The sequence below is a fragment of the Ursus maritimus genome, unplaced genomic scaffold (genome assembly GCF_017311325.1).
Source record: "Ursus maritimus isolate PB19 unplaced genomic scaffold, ASM1731132v1 scaffold_33, whole genome shotgun sequence".
NCBI lineage: Eukaryota > Metazoa > Chordata > Mammalia > Carnivora > Ursidae > Ursus > Ursus maritimus.
In genome coordinates this window covers 16,902,013-16,907,240 of record NW_024425897.1, presented here as the reverse complement: position 1 = coordinate 16,907,240, position 5,228 = coordinate 16,902,013, and the positions used below count along the sequence as shown (strand labels likewise).

General features: G+C 52.3%; 1 non-coding gene across 1 annotated transcript; it reads right to left on the bottom strand.

Moving 5' to 3' along the window:
* Positions 1 to 2,574: 2,574 nt before the first annotated feature.
* TRNAG-CCC lies at positions 2,575 to 2,647 on the bottom strand. Its single transcript has one exon. It is a non-coding gene; the product is annotated as a tRNA-Gly (tRNA).
* Between the last annotated feature and the right edge of the window lie 2,581 nt (positions 2,648 to 5,228).

Sequence of the window (5,228 nt, the reverse complement as noted above, 5' to 3'; positions counted from 1 at the left end):
TGATTCCTTCCTACCTAAAATGGGGACAATAATAGTGCCTAAAATGTCCATCAGAAGGGCCTGCCCTGGGACAGGGCACAAAGCAGTTGCTGTGGGATCCTGTCCATTTTGCAAGGGAGGAACTGATTCTCAGAAAGGTCACACAGCCAGGGCAGAAATTCAAAGTCAACATTTTCTGGTTCTCAAGGCCAGACCATTGCGCTCTCCAGTGCCTTGTGATGCGGCCATCCGTGTTCGGCATGTATTCAGTGTATGTCTTGGGTGCCAGGCTCTGTGACAGTGCTGGGGTGGGTGGGTGGTTAGGCATGGGTCCTTTGGTGCTCACAAAGACCTGGGTGGGCCCACCTACATCAGTTTCATAGGGCACTGGGGAGGGGGTGCTGAGAACCAACTGCCCATACCTGAACCCAGCCACAGCTGCAGAATGAGCCCCCCTCCTGGTGGAAAGTCCAGCTGCCCGCTACACTCAGTTGGCATTCAGAGAGCTGGAGCAGCCCCTGGAATGTGCATTTCGGAAGCACCCTTGGGCAGGGCTGGGGTAGCCAAGCTGGGGACGTGCTGGCTGCGGGGCATCAGCTGGTCTGAGTTAACTGGACCCAGAGCTTGCCTTTCAAGGCAGAAGGAATCAAGACACCCAGATTGCCCTCCGGGTCAGGAAAGGGGTTCTGGCCCCGTGGGAATGACCCACCACTGCAGGACACAATTTTATTCTGATGTAAAATACCAGTTCCTGGAATTTTATATATTAAATTATCCAAGGATTAAATGATGGGGCTTACTGCGGAAGAGATGGAAAATAGCATTTTCAGGATGGCACCTCCTCCTTCTTGACCTAGCTGCTCCCAGAGCTAGAGACAGTGCAGGTGGGTGGGGAAGAAAGCCCTGGGACCCTGCTCTGAGGCAGTAAGGGGAGGGGGGCACATGGCTCTGATCTGCCCCCTTGGTGATCACAAAGAGGCCTCCAGTGTGTGGGGTGAAGGGAACCTGTCTTCACTCCGTGACCTGTCTACACTGGCACCTTCATCTCAAGCCCCCCTGATCACTGTCGGCTCCTACAGGAGTCCTGGTACCTGCCCCTTCTGCCTGGAACTCCCTTCCCCTCCCTTTTCCTATGGCTGAGGCTTCCTCTTGGGATCTCAGTGTAAACATCAGCTCCTCTGAGAGGCCTCCGCAGGGCCTCCCTCCACCCTCCCGGGTCTGCTGCCAAACAAGCCACCTTCACCAGCCAGCAGGGAGCTGGAAGAGGGGAAGGCTGGGGTGTGATGACCAAGGGGAATTGATTCCTGATGACAAGCCTTGGAGAAACAATCAGGAGCTCCTTGTGGCAGCAGGAAGGTGGAGAGGCCAAGGCACAAGCTGGGGGTTCGTTCATTCATTCATTCATTCATTGCACATCTATTGTGTTCAGGTACCTGGCTGGGTCCTAGGGCCACAACCAGGAATCATCAGGAGCCACACTTTTGTTCCTAAGGAACTCCTGGAGGAATGGGCAGACAGACACACAGGAGGTGACAGTGCAGAGGGGTCAAACAAGGGCTAACTTGGGCCCAGAAAGATCTGGAATGTTTGAGCCAGAGTGGGTCCTGAAAAGACTCTGTTAATCCCTTAAACTGAGCTTTAGGAGTCCATGACTGCCCCCAACTGCAGACCCAAATGGACAGGCCAGAGGTACATACTGGGTGGACGGCTGTATCCGTGAGGTCTGGGAGGCCCTGGACTCTTGCCCCCCTGCTCTGGCCGTGATGCATATACACAGCAGGGGCTCTCCCCACACAAAGCCTGCTGCTGCCTGTTCCAGGACGCCAGGGCTTTAATTCAATCCTAGCAATGGCTCTGTTGGCGTCAGAGCAGGAAGGAGGTCTGGAGCTTTGCGTGGGGTCTGGCTGGGCTGATTGCATCTGCTGTTGGGAGCCCTGCAAGAGGGGCACCCTGTGTGGGGATCGTTAGTTTCCCATCACACAGCGTGACCTTCTGAGGGCTGGAAAACACTTCAGTCACCAGGCAACTGCCTCTCTTCTCCCAGAGGAGCTGATTAAAACCAGAGCCCGAGATTAGAATGGCTGGTACCTGGGAGTCCGCAAAGGGCAGCGACACTGAGAGACTTCAAGGATGGTCTTCCTCCAGCTCTCCTGCATTCCTTTTAGGGAAGGCTCCCAAACCATAGGTGGGCAAGTGACGTCATCTCCCTGAGCCTCAGTTTCCCCATCGGTAAAACAGCAATAATATTGGTGCCTTCCTCGCGGTAGCTGTGAGGATTAAATGTTGATATTCGTGAAGTGCTTAAAACAGTGCCTCACAGAGTAAGAACCATCTAGCCCTGTGTAGGTAAAGCAGGGGGAAGCCTTACTTTGTAGCATTTGCCTGTTTCCAGGGTGTAGATATTCCCACCGTGTCAATTTCAAGCTACCAATGATTTGACAAGGGGCTTGCAAAGTTCCTGAAATGTCTGACAATTTGATCTTGCAAGCCAGTCGGAGCCAACTGTGGCAGGCAACTACACAGTAGATTGTTACTATTCATATGTTCATTCACTCAGTTTTTTTTTTTTTAAGTTTATTTATTTAGTGATCTCTATGCCCAACGTGGGACTTGAACCCATGACCCTGAGATTGGGAGTCACACGCTCTTCTGACTGAGCCAGCCAGGCACCCCCATTCACTCACTATTGAGTGCCAGGAATTTAAATACTACAGGAAAGGAGGCAGTCCCTGACCTTGGGGGATCCTGGAGTCAGGAAGGAAAGAGATATAAACAGACCATCACGGCACACTAATGGACACTGGCGGCTGTGGGAGTCTAGAGGAGAGGTACTCAACACATGCCCATTTTATTGATGGGAACACCGAGGGATTCACAGAATGTGTGGTAAACCAGAATCAGAATACAGATATGAAGCTGGATAAATGGCAGTTCCTATATCTGTCTCGATTCCCTATCCCTCTAATCACTTAGGGGTACTCCCAAGGCTCAGCAATGTTCTGGGGGCAACAAGACTCTTTCCTTAATCTTCAGGCTCCTGACTCTAAGAAAGGTACAGGGAATGCAGGTGCCCCCTTGGTTAACCTCTGACTTAGGGAAGACCACACCTAAACTGCCTCAAACAAGTAAGGATTAGTGATGATCCCATAAAGTCTGTCCAGGGATGGGAACCCTGCAGGTGCCTCACACCCAAGTCTGGGCTCTGACATGGGCAGTTTCTCTCTTAAGCTCATTACGGCTCCTTATGTTGGTCTCGTGAATGGAATCAGAGAAGAATCATCCCCAGTCTGCCTCTTGAATTAAAGCTGTCCTTTTGGTTATCTTTTAACCAATCCTTTCTTGACTGAAGCTCCCGGACCTTTTCGGGGAATCTTCGGTGACAATGTTATAGCAGATAGACTCAACTCTGCATTGGATCCCCTGCAAGGGCGCTGCCCTCTCTGGTTGTGTACCCCAGGGGTTGCTTGCTTTGCCCTCTGAACCTTGATGTACCCAGCCCCATCTTGCTCGAGAGGATTCAGCAAGGGTGAAAAGGCCGGCAAAGAGCATGCCCCCCCCCCCACAACTGTCCACTCCCTTTCTCGGGGGACAAGATCCAGGACTTTAGAGCCAGCCTGACTCTCCTCTTTCCACCACTCTCCTCCCCACAATACCTCGTGAGAAAAATCAACAGAACTTGCACTCGAATTTCCGCCTTTGTGCCCACTTATTTAATCATTTCCTGGGTGACCAAGTTCTCCGGATCCTGCAGCTCCCAGTGAAGCGCTCCTCCCCCTGCCCCTGGGTTGCACTAATGCCCCTGCCCAGCATCTCTGTCCTACCCGGTGGCTGGAACCGCCACCCAGATCGCAGAGGGACACAGCTCCAGGGGCGAGTGGGAGGGCCGTCCCCCTNNTGGAGACGGGGGGGGGGGCTCTTTGGGGAGGGCGGCTTGAGCATGGTTTTCTCTTATTTATATAATTATAAATAGTGACCGATTACTGGAATTTGCAGGGGGCAGATGGAAGCTTGTCCCTGGATGGGCTTCAAACTGCATTGTTGTCCGAGAAACGAGCTCACCAGAGAAACAGACAGAGGTGGCAGGGGCCCAAGATCTATTTTAACTTCACCACAGCTTCACATGGAGCAGTGGGGCAGGCTCTGCAGAGGGCTGGGGGCTGGGGGAGGACGCAGTGATAACCGGTGTGTGGGACGGTCTGCTAGGAGGGCTCCTCAGACAAATGCAGCCCCCCTGCGGGGGCCCCAAGGGGGACTGCTTTTACTCACTCAAACTCTGTGATGTGGGGAGAGGTATCCTACACCACAGAACAGCAGGACTGTATGGAAGGGGGAATAACCACGTCTCATCCCTGGAACCTGTGAGCACACCAGCTGAACTTGAGGAGTTGCCCCCAGAATAGGGCTGGTGGATCCCATGTGATCTTGAGGGTCTTTGTATGTAAAAGAGGAAGGGGGGGGGCGGTCAGAGTCAAGAGTGATGTGATGAGGGAAAGACTCCACTGGGCAGTGCTAGCTTTGAATTTGAGGAAGGGTCCACGAGCCAAGGCGTGCAGGGAGCTGGGAAAGCTAGAAAATGCAAGGACACAGATTCCTCCCTAGAGCCTCCAGAAAGGAACACAGCCGGGCTGACACCTTGATTTTAGCCCAGAGATGCCCGTTTCAGACTTCTGACCTCCAGATCTGTAAGATGATACATTTGTGTTGTTTCCAGCCATCAAGCTTGGGGTCACTTGTTACAGGAGCCATAGGAAATTAATGGCGAGTGGGTTTGCACCTGCCAAGACCCCTGTGCCACGGAAACCAGCGGTGACCAGACTGTCTTCCTGGAGGGATGGTTCTTTAAATTCTCAGCGCATGCAAATCATCAGGTGTTCTTATTTAAATTCAGATTCCTGGACCCCCCCCCCCACACACACACAGGTCCAGACTCAAGAGGCCCAGGACTGCATTTGAAATAAGAATGCCAGGTGATTCGGAGGTAGATGGTCTTTTAATTTTGGTAATGGCTATACTGAGATGTGATTCACATAGCAGGCAACTCCCCATCGAGAGTACACAACTCAATGGATTTTCCATGTCTTCACAGAGTGGTGCAACCATCGCTATAATCCATTTTAGAACATTTGCATCATCCCCAACAGAAACCCCACACCCTTTATCTATCACCCCTCAATCACCCATCTTCGGGCCCCTGACAACCACTAATCACCTTCCTGTCTCTATGGATTTGCCTATTCTGGACATTTCAC